The following is a 19,771-nucleotide window of genomic DNA, read 5'->3' as shown; positions in this document are numbered from 1 at the left end:
CATTCTTTCTCGACGACTTCCTTCCTTATCGTCTTTTCCGCGCGCCTTTCTGTAATGAAGTTTCTTTCCCTGTGCACAAACAAACATAGATATCTCGTTCCGTGGTAGGCCGGGAACAAATGACTTCCGCTCGCTGAATTTCATTACAAAAATCTACGCGAAGGCCGAAGAAGTAGTACTCCGCTGAGCGGTGGAAACAAGAATACAGACTGATACACGGGCACTCGTCTCATTCTAACTCGTTTAGAACATCCATCTGCTTGACAGGTCTTTCCCAGTGGAGTCCTTGAGGTGATGCAGGCGCGGCGAGCTTTAGGAGCTTCGTATTTCGGAGCTTCAACTATACATACGCCATGCTGACGAGTGATTCTCCCGCATGCATACTTTCTCTTAATTTGTCCTAATCTGAGATGCACTTCATCTTTGTTAACAATGAGTGTACAAGTGAAAGGACCGCTGAGACCCCGAGCGTCCCGCAATCTATCTTCTAGACGGCGTTAGCAGGAGCGGTGGCGTACTCTCATAAACAGTACAGTTCCTCTCGCGGAAGAAAGGCGAGAAAACCGCTCTGATGTGGTCTCACCAAAGAAATTCTCGATAGGCGCGCAATGCTCGTGTTTATAGCCAATCTTCAGAAGCCGTGACGTTAATTTCCTTTCCCAAACAAAACTCGACGTCCCTGTCAGTCACAGCGGGACTAAGCTTGTTTTGAAAGCTAACGCTGGTTTGCCCCGCCAGACTGAGAGACCCCACACCGAAGTTGTTATAACAAGATGTATATAAAGCCCAGAAAAAAAGTTTTCACATATTCCGCCACGCAGTCTAACGTTTTAGTAAACATTTCTCGGCATGAACTGTGACATTTTCTTCTCTACTTATGAAAATTTTATTAAAACTCAAGAGGCGTTGCTTTCTACTACAAATTATTTCTTTCAGAGAATACCGCTTGATAGTGCGGTAATTATGAATAAGCCAATAAACTAACCTAACCTGTGTTCATAATACTTCTAGAGCACATGTTGTGCCTTAATTGTTAGAATGAAGCATTAATATCAAGTTTATGTCGAAGAGCTTGCCTGTTCGTCACATTTGATTTGCGCTTCAGTTGTCTCTCTGAATAACTGTAACTAGAACGCCCTTCCTGTGTGTGTTCTTTTCTTTTCTTTTTTTTTTTTCATGTATGTGTTTGTGCTGTTTTCTCTTTCTCTCTCTACACCCCCTTTCCAACCCCTCTTTTCCCACCCCTGTGCATGGTAGCAAATCGGATGGTAATATCTGCTTAACCTCCCGGCCTTTCTCTTCATCGCTCTCTCTCCCTCTTGACACGTGCTGTTTGGTGAAAGTCGCGGGCGAGGGTTTTTTGTGAACGTAAAGAGGCCGCAGTTTCGCCAGATAGGAAGCGTTCATGGCCATCAGGAAGCATTGAACTACACTATGAAATGTTTCGTACTTTTATTTGCCATAAAGACATTCCTTTATTAGCTAAACAAGCGAATTAACGAACCATGATTGACGCACGCATACACAAACAGGAAGAGATATCCCTCAATGGCCACGAGCACTGGCTGTCGCAACGTTGGCGACCGACCTTGGTGACAGCAGCCGTCAATGTGAACGCGTGAAGAAAAGTACAATAATTTACAGCAGTTACCGGATGGACATCAGCACCGAGGTATAGGAAGAGCTGAGCACTCTCACCCCCCCATCCCCTACGACAGAACTAGCACCACGTCAAATTATAAACCACCATAGGCGTGCGCAGGGTTCCCCATAAGGGGGGGGGGGGGGGGGCAAAGGTTCATCGCAGCGCCCCCCCCCTCTTAGGCGACTAGAAGGGTCAATGTACGGGGCAGATTTGGCGCCCCCCCTCTTAGGTGATTAGGGGGGGCGGCCGCCCCCCCTGTGCGCACGCCTATGTTTACGACAATAAAACACAAGACAAAAACGAGTAATGTGCATCGGAGCTAGCTTTAGGTGTTATTAAGAAGACATCCGGTTAAATGGTTGAATAAGGCATATGGTGGGACATTGGACCTCCCCAGGGGATCAGGTTGTGGTACTCAAAACATTACCTCGACAGTCGAGGACAGTTTCCCTAAATTAGTGGGAAAGCCCCGATAAAGGCCGCCATAGGCGTGCGCAAGGGAGGCTCCCCAAATCATCTAAGGGGGCGCCAAGTCTGCCCCACACCTTTACTCAGTCAGACCAGTCCCGTTATTGTTTGGAGTGCATGTAGGTTTCTGCATCATTGTAGACAGCAGCGCAAAAAACGGAGACAAGGAAAAGGACCGCACGTATACACAGCGCTGTATACGTGCTGTCCTTTTCCTTGTCTCCCGTTTTTTGCACTGCTTTCTACGATGATGCAGTACCAACTGGCGCAGCAAGCCACTCTTCGCAGGCTTTTGGCGGTAATGACGGCCGATGGCCTTTGGTATTGCATTCCATAAATCGTTTCCTTTCCATCTTTACCCCCGGAATGTTGGGCACCAAACGCAGGCCGTGAGAAGCATTTATCATTGGAGGCCGGATTTTTAGGCATTAAAAAAGCTCGTTTTAAGCTCCAAAAAGAGGCAGGCAAAACAACGTTTTAGGCCTCCGATATTGTAAATATAGACAAAATAAATTTTCACATAAATGCAAATAATTTCAAGCGAAGACGTGCGCGACCTTTATATAACTACGACAGGGAAACAAAAATGTCATTGCTTAAGATGGCACAAAGGCGCCAACGGTTGAACATAACCGTGCAATTGTGCTTTGTCTCGCACAGTTCGCAGAACAAGGTCTCTCCCGTGTTCTGCATGGTGAGTCAAGTGTCCACTGCCGAACCAACACACTCCTGCTGTGTTTTCGGCATGACTGAGAAGGGCAGAGCAGAAGAAGATAGCCAGATCACTAAAAGACCAGAAGGAAGGAATTGTGGGGTCGAATCGCGTATAGCCAATTTCTCCCCTGGCAGTGAACCACTGGCGTAGCCAGGCGGAGGGAGGGGGGGGGGGGGGGGGAAGGGGGTCCCGAAACTTTTCAGTTTTGCATGTTTATATATACATGCACACATACAAACACACGCGCAAACATACATAAAGTAGAGTTGACCCCCCCCCCCCCCCCCCCAAAAAAAAAGAAAATTTCTGGCTACGCTACTGCAGTGAACACCTTAAAACGTAAACTACAAACAAAGCAAAAGCCGCGTGCACATCAATCTTTTTTTTTTTTTTTTTTTGCTATGCACTCTCCTTTCCGCTGACGGCTCTCCGCGGTTTCGTATTCGCCAACCGCTCGAGCCATGTCAGCGCGGCGGAGAATTCTCGCCAGCCTGTCCCACTTAACTGCTGCTAGCGGTTGTTTCCGGGAGTTGCTTGAGCTAGAGGAATAGGTTGAACCCCAAAGTTCCGAACAGTCAATCTTGCGTGGTAACGTGAATAACGGCCTCAAACTGCACCCGCGGGAGAGAAACTTGAGGCTAAATAGTGTTCATTAAGTGCCAATTTTGAAAATAGGCATTTATAGGCATTTGTAACCATTTAGGCACGAACGCCAAAAATAAGCATTTATAGGCACTATAAAACACTATAAAAGCCCTTCTTAACCTCTAATTCATGCTCATATATCAAAATGGCGCGATAGGAGCGCAAGGAACAAAATAGGCATTTGCCTAAAATCGGTCTCTATTCATCATTTCATTTTCATTTCTGCATGTAGCTTGTTTCCTTTGGCACTCGACCAATGGGGAGAAAGGCGCTGCAGTGAAACTTCGCTCCCTCTAGGGGAGGACACCGCGCACTCCTGTGAATGCCATATCGGGCTGACAACACGAAATGATGAGCAGGCCGCGTAGGCGCTTATGCCGAAAATTTGCGCTTTTCTCAGGCGACAGGGTCACCACGTCAGTTTGAAGTCTGTCCTTTTTACGTGACACAGAAGAAAATGGTTCATCTTTTATCACACTCTGTATCTACCTTCCTGCTCGGCGAGTCCATGAGCGTGTTCTCGTTCGTTAGGCCCACACCGCTATCTCTTCGCCGCTATATCGTAGCGCTAGCTTTGTCTATCATCTCGTCGGTGTTCTTCGCAACATCCACTGCATGTGTTTAATATAGGGACTCGAAACACTGTCACTATTGCGAGGATCATTAGACGCTTGGCGCCTTGTTACGCCATGCGGCCGCAACGTATCTTCCTGGTCAAACAACGGCGTACGCTCACACCAAATTAAGGCCACAGGTAACAATGATCAGGGCTGAATGACAGTCGAGCAGCATCCACCCCAAACCCCGGAATGAGCACACACATACAAAGAAATGCAAATTTATAAACTTGCTACACAAACAACGCTCGCCAAGCACTCCTTCCTGTGTTCACTATCGTGGATGCGGTACACTTGAAACTGGCCCCTGTCATAAGTGTGGGCGCCGCACTCTCAATTAGAGGACAAATGCTTCATTCTGCGATCTACTCTAAAAGTAGAGGCAAGTGCTTAAAGAGACATAAGGTCTCCGATTGCTCTATCCAACTGCAGTTGCCGTTCTATCCAACTTATAGTTTCATAGCTATAAACGTTGTTGATCTGTCCGGATGTTACTTCTTCATTCGACCTTGGAACGCCCACTACAAGTAAATGAACCTCTTCCCAAGATTACCAAAGGACATACATATCCCCCATTTTATTTATTTATTTATTTATTTATTTATTTATTTATTTATTTATTTATTTATTCCGGCAACATGTGTAGGCATGGCGCAACTCTGCATTCTTTATTACTCGTCGTGAGCAAACTCGGCCCCACTTGTGTGGCCCCTTCGCTACTGCAAGTGCGGTGTGTGCCCCGGGCGTAGCTAAAAGAGGAAAGGCTTCCTTCCCACGATGGTGATGCTTACTGTTCCGCGACGAAACGCCAGAATAATGCCACTCCGGGCCGGCAGAGAGTGTCATTATGTGCGACGCACTTGGATATTAATCGTCTCAGTCGGCTCCAAAGATTATATATATATATATATATATATATATATATATATATATATATATATATATATATATATATATATATATATATATATATATATTCTTTTTGGTAGGGCTGCTCCTCGACGAAATTCCCGGCCAACCCTCTCGATCAGTGCTTTCATTCCTTTTGCTTGCTTTTGGCGCCGTCGCGGTGCCAGCTGTCTGTATGCGTGTACACAGAGAGAGGAGCTGAAGGCGCTTGGCGGGCACCGTTGCGGCGGCGGCGGTGGCGACCAGTGCGCGTCTCGTATGTGATCTGGCGTCTGGTGTCCGCTATTTGTCAAGGAGGAGCCAACCATTTGTCTTCCTTCGGCGGCCATTCGTCACCGGGTCCGAGACCCGTTTGACGTTCGAGCTCGCCGCCTGACGAGGCCGTGTTATTCTTCGGCGATATTCCACTTTTTCTGGCCCAGATTTCTGAGCCAGATCAGCTTTCACCGAGATTGTCCGGTGCATGACTGCGACACTCCAATGCGGCTGTGTGGATGTGTCGCCACAGGTCCGGTGAACCGAAGTTCATTGCGTCAAGTTGCGCCACAGGAGCTCTGAGAAACGGGAGAAATGACATAATATGGTCTTCAGCACAGGATACTTCCTTGCATTGGAATTATTATGCAACAGAAGTCTGACTAATGTCTATGTAAGGCTTAGCCTGACGTTGATATTATTTCGCAATCTGAAATATCTCGTAGAAGACAATGATGGGTAGTAGTATTAAAGGTAGAAATTTTAACAGCCTTTCATGTCCGAGATCCGTGATAACTAGAGTGTACTAGAATGGGGGAGTGGGTCCACACAGGGCTCCGCGCTGAGGCATTTTTTTCCCTCTAGAAATCCAGACGGCGCCACCATCGCCTTCACCTGAAGGCCACCATGCGAGGCGGTAAATGTAGGAGAACGATCCTCAGGTCACGTGGGCATAAAGTCACGTGATCAAAGCGATAGCTCATCTAGGTACATCCGTACATCTTCACCTAGGAGCAGAGAGTGTGTCTAGGGACGGTTTAGGTACAACCACCGAACACGCGGAACACGTAGTACAATCGCGTGGTGCGTGATGGGTGTGTGTGAGAGGCATGAACGGGGTGGGCCTGTGTCCACAGCTTCCGAGCTAGTAAAGTTGCGTTAATTCGTTACCACTTAAAACGTGGCAGGCCGTTTCAAGCACGTCTTCATTAGCACTGAAACCGACTCTTGGGGAAAGAAATACAGGCAAGTGAGGTGTGAAAACGCAATGTCAAGTGCTAAATGTTGAGAAAGCGCCTATGAACCAAATGTACTGGCAACAGCTAGGTTGAGGCATTTTCATTGATGTCATGTGTGCTGACTCTACGTAGTTTCCGTGAATGGTTTGAGAAGTGTTTTACGTTTTTTTTTCCTTCATGTATTGCATGAAGCTGCACACATTTTAAGTGTCCCGTAGAAATGCTTGTACGCAAGAAGAGTAGCTTGGGCTTGTTCGTGTACATACATAACGCAAGCGGAATAGCTCACACCGAGGCAAGGACGGTGTAAGCAAGTCGACACGAGAGCATGTGTTGTCTTGCTTGCTCCGTCGCTTGCTCGTGCTAGGTCTAAGAGGTGCTAGCGCGCGCCCCGGAGCTTTCGCTGCCGTCCATCGAGAGCGTCCGACAGGAGAAAAGAATCGCTCTGCGAGGCTCACTTGTTGCGGGATCGGCAGGAACTGTAGGTAAACTGGGAAAACTTGGCATTAGAGGTGTGCACGGGCTCCGGGTAGCCCGAAAGCCCGAGCCCGACCCGGCCCGCGGGCCGGGCTCGGGCGGGCCGACGTATTTTCTCCTCGGGCCCGGGCCGGGCTCGGGCTACTTGGAGTTTTAGCGGGCCGGGCTCGGGACTGGCGCAAAGCCCGACTCAAGCCCGAAATATAGAGAATGAGCGGGCATTGTTTTCCAGCACGCATACAACGCCTTTTCCGCGACCGCCCTTTACCGCTTTTCCTTTCCATTCGCTACTTTAAACTAAAGGGTAGCAGGTAAAGCACTGCCTCTGTTGCCCTCCGACAAACAGAAAAGTAACACCACCTGAGCTAGTGACGGCGCCACGCGACTGTTCGTGTTAGATTTAATGCCAAACCCCATATGAGTGAAAATGCACGCGACAGCGACGAGCGACCCGACGTAGATCACCTTCGTGCAAGCTGACGCTTACATGGGCATATGCCATACACGTGACGGCTTTGGCGAGCGAACTCCATTGTTGCTGGCATGAGGCCGCGCTGTCGCAGGTATGCAATGCAAATAAAATTCCCAAGCTTGCCAGGCTCGCAAAAAGCAGCGAACGTAACTTCAGTTCGGCGGGCTACATAATGCAAAAGCGCTGCACTTCGTTGAAGCCGGAATCGATGGACTGGTTGCTGTTTTTGCACGACAATTTGTAATCCATGTAATAGAGACTGTTCGTCGTGTGTCGTTTGATCATATTCGATATGCTCAATAAAATGCCAAATTACCGGAAAACGATGTTTTGTTTTCGCAGCGAACCTTCAAAAAGCCGGGCCGGGCCGGGCCCGGGTTTGTGTTTTCGTACGTCGGGCCGGGCCGGGCGGGCTCGCAGCCCTTTGCCGTCGGGCTCGGGCGGGCCTTCGACAAAGTCAGCGGGCCCGGGCCGGGCTCGGGCTCGGAAATACGGCCCGTGCACAGCTCTACTTGGCATCGCCTCATAGGGAATAATCGAGCTCTTGATTTCTCTCGTGGTTGACGCTGCACCGTCCCTAGGATTCCCCAGAAAGCGATGTTATACGGAGCGGTGACGTCTGCATCGAACTAGCCAATGAGAGCGAGGATCACCCTCCTGGAGTTACCGCTTCGCAGGCTACCATGGTCCACTGTTGTTGTCATGGTAACGGCCGCTATAGCATCAGCCTGGTAGTCGCGTCCACGGTGTTAAAAGTATTACAGGTGGACCAACGGCGTCTCCGGAAGCGGCGAACTTTTGTCCGCGGTTTGTGGCGTTTTGTGCACAGGGCCCTAGATGGCGCTACAATACCGGTGGCTCTAATATTCTTACACCGTGCTCTAGAGTTACTGTATGCTACCTTTAGGTAACAGAGTTGCGCATCTGTTTTCCAAACGCCGCTAGCAACCATGCATTGCGGAGAAGTTGACGCTTGGGCCAATTTTTGTATTTCTCGACGCCGCCGCTTCAGCTCACTCAATTAACACTAGTCATCGACAGCCAATGTTTATCGCCCGCCTTCGACACGCCAGACATGTTTATCGGCGACGCGGTAGGCATGTCGCCTGCAAAAATGGTGTGCGAACTTCACCGCATAGCTGTGGTTGCTAGCCGGACCTATGCGCTGCTCTGCTACCTAAGGTAGCATATACAGTGACTCTAGGTGGCTCATGAGCGGTATCAGGCATGGTCGCTTCGGAGCCGCGAACGCCCCTCGAAATGAATAAAAACACTGCGCGTTACGCGCTATAACGAGCGCAAAAATAAATAATAAATAAAATCTTCGAATAAATCGAAATTTTGACGATACAGCCGTTATCTGTTGAATATGTTGAATTTGCCACCTCGAAGGTTCGCAATAGGAGGATGCTTTCGTCACTTCGGACATGTGAAATGGTGCATTTAAACATATGCCATCATCACATGTGACGTCACGCTGAATTATGACAGAAATTAGTTCTATTTGTAGAAGTATAGTTTAGATAGTTAGAAAAAATAACGTATTAGCTGTAGTATTACAACAGAAAATGCATACTGTCTTTGCTGTCGCGAACATTCGAAGTAATTTGCGGTCGTTGATCGCGGATAAAAAAATGCGTGATGAATGCGACTTTTTAGCTGGTCGTGCATAAAATACTGAATTTTAGCGAATGCCAGCAGCTAAATTTGAGGACACCGCCGAAGTACATGAAAAAGCATCCTGGTTTGGCGCTGCGAGAAGGAGAGACATTAAGATTGGTGGATATGTGTTTCCGATTCTTCTCTGTGGCCAACTGAGGGATATTTTTCACTGTTTATGTCTCGCATAGTCACCCGAAGACAGCATTACTACTTCGTCTTTCACGGAACACGTCGATCGCGGTGTGTGGAGTCTTTACGAGCGTAGCCAGTCAACTGCGGTGGTACACCGGTTGCGGTACTCGGCTGCTGACCGAAGTTCCCTAGTTCGATCCCAGCCGCGGCGGTCGCATTTTGATGGAGGCGACATGCTAGAGACCCGTGTACTCTACGATGTCAGTGCATGTTAAATAACACCACAATGGCGAAACTTGTGGAGCTCTGCTGCGGCGTGCCTCATAATCATAACGTGGTTTCAGCACGTAAAACCCCAGATACTCTCATTGTTAACAAGCGTAGCTTTCGCACGGAGAGAGAAAGACTACACACGCATGTAGGTATGTATAAAAAAAAAGGGCAATTCACGGCGTGGATGAACTCAAGATGATGAACTAAAAACGAACTCAAAACTTAGTCGGCACGGCGTCATTAGCCAAAGCCGCCTTTCGTGGTGTGCTCACAGCAGAGGCGTAGCCAGAATTTTTTTTTTTTTTTTTTTTGGGGGGGGGGGTTCAACCATACTTTATGTATGTTCGTGCGTGCGTTTGTATGTGTGCATGTATATATACGCAAGCGAAACTGAAAATTTTCGGGGGGGTTTGAACCCCCCCCCCCCCCCCGTTGGCTACGCCCCTGGCTCACAAGAACGTGCCCTTTGTACACTGCTTCCTACGTCTTCGTTATGTACCTCGGCTCGAAGTGCTTCTCGCACACTTAATCAGTCGACTGCAGCACGCGGTCCTTGCTCGGAATCGCATGGTGCCAAACCTTCTGGCGTTCCGCATCTCGGGGTGCAGCAAAAATCGACTTTTTCAGTGCAGGTCTTGTAACCAGAGTTGCACCGCGGCACAAAACACTTTTTGCCCATTTCACGGCTTTCTCACTCGAATAGCATGACTTGCCATCGCACAAAAAGAATTAAACGAGAAAGCAACGTGGCGAAAACTGCTTTCTCACCGTGGCTTTGTCTAAGGCGGAACAGAGGCCGGCGCGCCGCTGTGAGCCACGTGACTGCTCCTGCCATCTCGCGGCGTGACGTCGGACCACCGGAGCAGACGGCAGCTTCATTCAGGTGAAGGCGACTGCAGCGGCACCGCAAATTTGAGCGGTTTTTGCTTCCCCCTCCCTGCTTGCCGCCCGCTGCAGTGGACGCACTCCCACATTCTAGTACACTCTAGTTGTAACTCCTGTGGGCATCATAAACGGGCATGCGCCACAGACATTTGGTAAATCCCACTACTCACCACGGGTCCACTAAAAATGTTGGCAGCAGTTAGCCCAACAAACGGGTATATGGTGCCACAGAATCTGTGTGGCCTATCAGAAAATATCATCATCATAAACGCGTATGTACCACAGAAATTGGGTAAATCCCACTACACACAACTTCCACTAAAAAGGACGAAGGCAACAGTTAGCCCAACAAATCGCGTGCGCGTTACCATAGTCACAGCCACCGTCATGTGATACTTTGTGGTTATAAAAGGTGGCGGCTATACTACCACCTCAAAGCTTAAGAAAGAGTGTTTAATAAAGAGTAGTGATAAAACGTATCGGAGCATCTTAAGCGAATGCTTCTTTGTAAACCTGTGTATAAAAGTGGTATGGTCAAGATGCAATAAAACTGTACTACCACCTCAAAGCTTAACAAAGAGTGTTTAAAAATAGTAGTGATACAACATACTTGAAAGACTTGCAAAACATAGAAGTGCGTTAGCCTGACGAAGGGAACGCCACCAGCTTCGCTGTTTCATCGGTGTCCGCGAAGCGAAGCTGGTTGAATTTTTTTTTTTTAGTCTATCACTTATCGAAGTGGTCACAGATTGTCGCTGCTGTACGGTGAGTATTTGTTGTCTCGTAAAAATGCGGTTTATATCGGGTCGCTAAATTACAGAATGCGCGGCATGTCTTCGTTTCTTGTTCCTCCACGTAACCGTTACTGCAGCAAAGAATTTTTGCGTTTTTTTTATTATGTTCAACCTTGAGTGTACTCTTCTGTGCGCAGACCTCATCCAGTGGTCTAAGCTTTATGTACCGCAAGCAATGCAAAGGTACAGCTTACCTACTACACTATTCTAAGCAGTTTCCACATCGTGTCCAAGAGGGAATGCTTAAACATCTGGCAATAGAACACTCACTTCACGAAACAGCTGTTTTCTGCTAGTCGCGCGCATCGCAGAGGAGGTCAATATGGACATCAGCAAGCGGGTGGTCCTCAACACACAGCCGTTGGGATCACGAGTCACAATAGATAGATAGATAGATAGATAGATAGATAGATAGATAGATAGATAGATAGATAGATAGATAGATAGATAGATAGATAGATAGATAGATAGATAGATAGATAGATAGATAGATAGATAGATAGATAGATAGATAGATAGATAGATAGATAGATAGATAGATAGATAGATAGATAGATAGATAGATGGGTGGACGGATGGATGGATGGACGAATGGATGGATGGATGGATCGATAGATGGATGAATGGATGGATGGATGGATGGATGGATGGATGGATGGATGGATGGATGGATGGATGGATGGATGGATGGATGGATGGATGGATGGATGGATGGATGGATATTTTCCACCGGCGGAGGAGGCGCCGCAGTTCTAAGCTCGAAAAGCGTTGCAAATGCAGTGCTACCTTCATAATTTGTCGCTCTGAAGAGTAGCGGTAACAGTCCCGCGGGACGTGCTTAAGTTCTTCCCAAGTATTACTCGTAGAGCACACTGTAGAGTCCGAGCGTCTATTCTTATGCTTGAAGTAATCTATGTAGACTACGTCGCGTCTGATCCGATGAATGCATGTTTTATCTTACATGCTTAATCCTCGCTTAGTATAACAGCTACAAGATGTCTCTTGTTTGTGCGGTGGTTCGTACTGGTTGCCTGCGTCACACCATAGAGATCCCTGCAGATTCCAATCAAACGCAGGCACCAAAGTTGCCGCATCTTTTCTTGAGAGAGATATAGCAGTTGTCTCTGGTGTAGCGTCGTGTGCTGCGCTGGCAGAAGAGTCAGCACGAACATTGCTTTGTATACCGCTGCGAGCTGGTAAGCACTGCAGAACAATAAAATTATTGGAAGCCACGTATGTGTGGCGCTGTTTCACTTGCAGTGCTTCAAGATCAAGAGAAGTATGCGGCAGGTGTCGTCGTCGTCGTCGTAGTAGTAGTAGTAGTAGTAGTAGTAGTAGTAGTAGTAGTAGTAGTAGTAGTAGTAGTAGTAGTAGCAGAAGCAGTAGTAGCAGAAGCAGTAGTAAGCGTCACACAGGTCACGTGACCAGAGGTGGAGTGAATAAATAAATAAATAAAACCAAACAATGATTCTTATGATGTTCGAAATTATGATGATGATACTAGAAATGATGATGCCTTTCGGTACAAAATATCGGGAAAGCAATTCGCACTTTCATTATAATTACATTAATTTTAGACTTACATCTAAGAAGCACGCTCGGCCGTTTTTTTTATTGCAAAACACAGGTTGTGTGCAGAATCCCACTGTCGTGCAACCCTTGCTATATCGGGCAAATGGACCGATGTAATAAAGATTGCCTACATGAACATAAAACTTCACTAAATTGTACCCGTATAGTTACCTTGCGACCCATTTTAACAGGTACGGTTATAGCCCGATCTTCGATAAGTGCACAATAATGAGAAGACACCGTAAACAGCGTGCACGCGAGATTTTTTAAACCTTCTGCACCTTGAGAAGCGGAGACGCATGCGTAAGTTCTCCGCCTCTCTCCCAGTCAGCCAGAGAGTTCGATTATCTCCGTTGCTGACGCCAGTCTTTTTCTTTTCGGTTGTTGTTTTCTTCTTGTGATACCTTCATGACGTCTTTATATGCCACTTATGGAAATAAAGCATTCGGTTGTTAGTCAACACACTGTCCTGTCTTCCCTTGCTGGTCCCGTGTCGCGCTGTTTTACTAGTCTTCTTATGATATACCAACCAGCCCCAGTGAACATGCTGTTGAAATCTCAGGTGTGTCACTTCGGGCAATGAACTTTGTTGTCGGCAATGAACTTCGACAATGAACTTCGTGTCACTTCTGGCAATGAACTCTTGCTTATTGTTTTCTCTTTGTGATACCGAGCTTCATATGGACTATGACTTTCGAAGTTACTGGCTACAATTCGTAAATTGCAGTACATGTGCCGTAAAGTGATTACTTGCAAATGGAATAAGCGAAACTCAGTTAATTAGTCAACTAATCATATTGTACAAATAACGCCCGCCTCTAAGAGTAAACTGACACTTGAAGTAGAATTAGGATAAATGTCATCAAGTGGTTTTTAAGAATTTTTTTCACGATACCAACACAGAAAAATAAAAACTTCTATTCGGTTACACTTGCTCTTAAAAAAAGAATGTGAAAGGCTGAATGGGAGACTTGATAGAAATTGCCTTACGGAATACCAACTTCTGCATCGTCATTCATCCTTGAACATGCTACGTTTTGTTTGCACACATATTCACAAGCTGCTGTAGCACAAGTGGTGCTTGGACGCTTGCTGCCATCTATAGCGGCGCAGAGCTTCCAGTCCAAAAAGGACTACTTAACCTTTTTATTTGGAATGGTCAGGGCACACGCCTCACCAGCCCGAAGACGTTGAAGCGCTGTAAACGTTTTGTGACATCCGGGAATTGCTGTTTATGCCTGACGAGCGCATTCCTACTTACGTTCCCTGCTCGCTGCGGACGCGAATTGCTCGCGGTAGATGCTGGCGTATAGTGGAGATGCCGCAGTGCATGAAATGAACAACCCGCACGCGAGCACGAGCGGGCAAGCGAGAGAGCAATTACTGCCCATGCAGTGGACCTATGTGGACCCGTTTTACGTATACGGCAGCTGGCACGTTTCCCAATAGCTAAGGAGGTCTCTGTTCAAATGCCATTTTGTGTTCATGTATTGCCGAAATAAATAGGGCGCTGCGTCATCTACATCCTTTCCATCGATAAGGCATTTGTTCAAGAAAGGGTTTGCTTTTACTTAGCATTCCGAAAGAAGAAAGCAAAGACAGAGTCTGTGCATTTTCGTGAAGCAGCCACTTCCCACAGTGCCTTGAGCGCTCGCGCGGCTGATTGACAACGCGTCCGCGATCGTCTACGGCCAAAAACCTCCCTCCATATATTATAAAAATGCGCCCTTAAGCCTCGGTGCGTTTAATAACAACCACATCAGCGCTCGATGCTGGCTGCGCGATAAATCAAAGTTCGCGACGACGCCGAGGGATCAACACCAACTAATCAAACTGTCGTCGTCTGTCATAACTTGAAAAATAGGCGGGACGCTTCCTCTACCGACGTTTCCGTAGCCTTACCTTTTCTAAATTACATAGCGGACATTTCTTTTTCTATATAAATGCACGAACTTCTATCGATCTCTGTCACGCTTTCCTTTCCTCAATTTGTTCGACAAAGCTAATGAACGCATAACGGAACGGATTTTAAAAGCGTACATTTGTGTCTGTCCAACACAAACAGGACCCTTTTTCGTTTGTTTCACTAGTCTAATGCTGTTTTTGAATATAGGTCATGTTTATTGCCGCCAAGCGATTAATTATGAATCCGCCATTGTCTTAAAGGGAGGTATACGGGCTACACGTTAACCAGTGAGAATCGTTCAAATTTTTATATTTATTGAATCGAAAGCTTCAAATGGCTTCATTGAGAAAAACAGATGGCGCCTGTCCCCACAAAACGGTGCCTTAGTTCCCAGTGAGTACGAGTCACGTCCCGTACGGACTTCCACGAAACTGAGAGCGGGAAGGGCAACATTTGCTATAGCGCACCAGGTGTTGCGTAAGGAGAGAGGGATTCGCCGCTATGCCACGTCACCCTCGATCTTGCAAGCCTGTTTTATCCGCACGTTCCTTGTCGGCGCGATCTCTCGCTTGTGTTCTAACTTATCCCTGGTAATCGCTATAAAGGAAATTAATAGATTCGAAAGGCAAAAACGTGGATGGTTGCGAATTTCGAAATTACGACCCGCGCTCAGAAGCTCAGCGTCTTACCCACTAGGCGAAACCGGTGCTTCCTATCTAGCAGTCTTGTGCACTCAGCTTTATGACATCACGATACTTAGACCGAGCGTTTGACGTCACCGCTTTCGTCCCTCCGAGCTTGCAATGAAAATTTGGTCCAAGTAGCATTATGGGACAAAGCAGAGTGCAAAGGTCTGCTACCTACAGGATGCATTGCGCACAGTCCGTATCTCTCTCTCTCTCTCTCTCTCTCTCTCTCTCTCTCTCTCTCTCTCTCTCTCTCTCTCTCTCTCTCTCAAGGTCTGGGCATAGCTGCTACGCGCGCCTGCCGGCCTTGGTAGCTGATGCTGCTTCCTCGGTCTCGCGTCGGGCAAGACGTCGGTGGCTCCGCAGGCTACTGCTCATGCTGCTTGCTGGTTCGGGTGTTCAATTGGACAATAATGCTTTCGAATTCGTAACTCATAAGTGCTTAGGTATCCTCTGATTTTAAATGCGTAAGCCTCTCGAGAAAGCTGCGTGTCCGTCCGTCAGTCCCTCTGTCACGTAAGACGAATCGCTAGAAAGATATAAATGCATAAAACAAAATGAATTTTCCTGGCGGTACTGGGTTATGAATCTAAAGCACCACGCTCGGAATCCGGGTGTTTTTACCACTGGGATAAACACCCACGCTTGCAAAACGGAAATATATCTGAACCACGCGAATGCGTTGCACCGCCGGTTCAAAACAAATGTTGACAGATAACACTGTCGATGAAGGCTTCGTTCAAATATTTCGTGGCAGTGGAATAAAGTCCCTCCGTAGGACAAGATGTAAAGTCGATATGGAGGATTGTGCACTTCAGGAAAGTTCCGAATTTACGAAAATTTAATACCAGAAACGCCTTTCGGTGGTCGCGGCACGTGCCCTACGTTGGGCCGTTCCAGAAGCTGACGGGCACTAGAAAAATAAAAGACGCCGTGCCGATGCCACCCTTCAACAACTTTCCTGGTGAGGCAGCAACCATGGAGTTTCCTGCAATAAAACTGTACGTACACTTACGCATGACTTAGACAAGCGCCAAGGGGATTCTGCGTGGAGTTTTTATTAGATGCGAAGCATCTTAAGGCGGGGGCTTTGTCCATCCCGCGGCGTCCACACCCCCACTGCGCATGCGCGTCCCCTCCCCCTCTCTCTCCTTTCCTACGTTCCCCCCTCTCGCGCGCCTCATTATCTCCTGCGACGAGTAGGCAGCAGCGACGCCTCCGGCGTCTTAACGTGGCACGAGCGGCCGATGGCTGCCTCTGCTTCTGTGGCTCTAGACGCGGGGCGCTCGTGCTCTCCTTCCCATGGAACGCACATGACCTTGCGACTTTGCGGGAGTCGAATACCTCGGACACCGGCAGTTCTACGCAGCGGGAGCTGGATTGAGACTGGAAGACAGTGCTGATCCTACGCCAGAGGAAGGCACAGGCTCGAGAACGCAAGAAAAAAAATTACGCCATCTCCCGCTCAAGCGAACCATCTCCCCGCTGCTTCGCATCCACACATGGTTCCCTTTAGCGGGAGATGGTGTAATCTTTAACATGGCCTCGTCAGGCAACAAGCAGTCGTGTCCGTTATTCTTACTAATGTCGCATAAAAACATTCACTATTTGCTTCTTTTCATATGTTTACACAGCGTAATCCTTAGAGAGAAATAATTAGTAGAATGCATTACAGAAAAATAAATTAGTAGATTAAGTTGTACAATTCACATAATGTGTAGTTGTGATAACTGAGGTCGATGACAAAGCGTTTGTGGGCTGATAACTGAAGACTGCGGAGGTTAAAAAAAAGCTCTAGCTAAGGGAAGAAAAGTTCACACCAGGGTGGCAGAGACGTAGACGGTGTAAAGATATTTGCAAGCTTGCAGGTGTACAGATCGACTTCGAGTGACCCGGACTATGTGCAACTTGTGACCACGGTCTCTAGTCGGCGCTTTTTGTCTTGTAAGAGAACTAATTAGTAATTAGGTTGATTACATTGAGCACCGTTATTATATTTATAGCTGCCAAACATATTTTATTGTGAAACTGAATTAGGGATTATTACGAGCCCTAACAGCAGGACATCGATGAAATCGTTTTTTTTTTTCTTTTACTCTTTCCGAGTGCGAAAAATAAAGTTGGATGCCTCCGCCTAGGCGTGACCACTTTTCGCTCGATTCGCAGCCCGATATTTCCGAGAAAGTTTAGAACGCACCTTCAGAAGTATGAAATGTACTTCTTTGTTTGCGTTCCTCTGTAGTGGCGATGAAATCTCTGTCTGTATTGTTCTCCTATTTCTTCTGAAATGCTCTAGAGTGACACTTTAAGGCTAAACTAAAACTCGAATAGCAAAAATGGCAGCCAATCACGTACGGAAAGTGTCGATGTCGTGGTTCAGGGGGCGTGCGTCACAACGCCTAATTTATTAAACGTATCTTGTTCCTCGACGCGTGGCAATCATTCCGATGTGCGTTTCTGTGCTAACTCTTTGCTTTTTTGGCGCTTTTCTTTTTTGCTTTGATTGAAGTACTTCCGCGGTGGGGCGGGTTCATCATTTTGCCATCCATAATGGCCATTCTGAGTTTCCATTTTTGTGCAGAGAAAGTAATAATTTAAAATCAAAGTACATGTCAACTACTGATGCCAACCACAACCAGGATTTGGGGACATGAGCATGTGGCGCCATGTCGAGGAGGCTGCCGTAGCACTCCTCCGTAACTGAATGGGAAATAGGGAAGAACAAAAATTATATCTGACAGACCAACCTTGTTACAACATTTACGCACGCTTTTATGTAGTAGGGATCCACTGAATATTCTGGTAAAATTCCAGGTTGCCAGGACATTCAAATGTCCACGTTCAAAAATCAACACGAATTTAGAACTTATCTGGTGTTACCTTACAATAAGTTTTAACAAAATAATATTGGGTGTCTGCTACAGATCCCCATCAAGTGGCTTATCTTTTTGCGATGACCTTCACGATAGTTTAAATCTAATCACCATGCGTTTCCCTGGAGTTCAAATTATACTCTTAGGTGATTTTAATTTTCCCAACATCGTCTGGTCTCACTCGCTCCCCTTTTCTAACCCCACAACGGGCGAAGCCAATCGGTTCGTTTCAGCTTGCTCTGATTTCGGCTTATCCCAGGTAGTCAAACTTCCAACACGTGTGATACAAAAGAAATCGTCACTCCTCGATCTCATTCTAACATCATCAACTGATAATATTTCTACAGCAACACACATGCCCGGGCTGAGCAATCACGACGTCTTGCTCTTCACGATTACAACGCCTCATCAAAAGATCAAGCGAGAGCGGAAAAAGTTTCGAGATTACAAAAAAGCTAACTACGAAGCCATCAACAATGAACTCTGCTTGTTTCTGGGCACTTTTTTACCTAATTATCTAGAACGCTCCGTCGAAACTAACTGGGTCATTTTTTTTAAATAAAATCGGTGAGCTAACCACCAAATACGTTCCCCCTCGGACTGTCTTCGCTAACAATAAATCGCGATGGTATAGCACATATTTGAATCGATTATCCAATAAGAAAAAAAGCTTATTCCGCACAGCAAAGCTTTACGCAACACCCTCTCACTGGCTAGCATACAAAAACGCTGCAGGTTCGTATCTCAGAGCCCTAAAATCAGCCAAATCCTCCTTCCTTAATTGCACGCTTCCAAACTTACTGAAGGCTAACCCAAAACGCTTTTGGGAGATTGTCCGGGGAAATGCTCATAAAAATAGGATATCACTGCTGACAAGTTCTGGGGACCCTGTAGCTGAGCATTTGTGTTCTACTCTGCTCAACGTAACTTTCGCCTCGTCATTCTCAGCACCTAGCCTTCCTGATCCGATGCCTCAGATAAGTCCTACTGACTACCATTTCATGGATCCTATTGCTTTCAGCTCCACCGGTATCAAAGCCATCATTCACAAGCTAAAATCTAAAGCGTCATTTGGAGTAGACGAAATCAATACTATATTCTTAAAAAAACACTGCCGAATACTGCTCAATCATACTAGAGCACATTTACTCACAATCGTACAATTCTAGCACCTTACCGTACGACTGGAAAACCGGTAGAGTAATTCCTATTCACAAATCAGGACCGTCCCACGACCCACAGAATTACAGACCGATTTCCCTTACATCAGTGCCTTGCAAAGTTATAGAACATATAAGTTACACACATCTGGTTAATTTTCTTGAAAATAACAATTTCTACACAGCTATGCAGCATGGTTTTCGAAGAAATTTCTCCTGTGACACCCAACTCATCGCCTTCACTAATTTCCTTCATGCTAATCTAGATCACGGTTTTCTAACAGATTGTATATTTCTGGACTTTTCTAAAGCTTTTGACAAAGTGAACCATGCACTGCTTCTTCATAAACTAAGCGTTCTAAATATCGACTCAGCTGTAATTAATTGGATTCGCGCCTTTCTGACATCACGTGTTCAATTTGTAACGGCTAACGACGCTAACTCCTCATTGGTTCCTGTTGATTCCGGGGTCCCGCAAGGGTCTGTGCTTGGTCCATTGCTATTTCTAATCTATATTAATGACTTGCCTACTAATGTATCCTCTAAAATATGCCTGTTTGCAGACGATTGCGTCTTGTATAGAAAAGTGACTGATACCGCAGACATTTCACTAATTCAGGAAGATCATAATAACATAACTAAGTGGTGTCGATTATGGCGGATGGA

This window comes from Rhipicephalus sanguineus, chromosome 1 (assembly GCF_013339695.2).
Source record: "Rhipicephalus sanguineus isolate Rsan-2018 chromosome 1, BIME_Rsan_1.4, whole genome shotgun sequence".
Taxonomy (NCBI): domain Eukaryota; kingdom Metazoa; phylum Arthropoda; class Arachnida; order Ixodida; family Ixodidae; genus Rhipicephalus; species Rhipicephalus sanguineus.
This window is presented reverse-complemented; position numbering follows the sequence as displayed.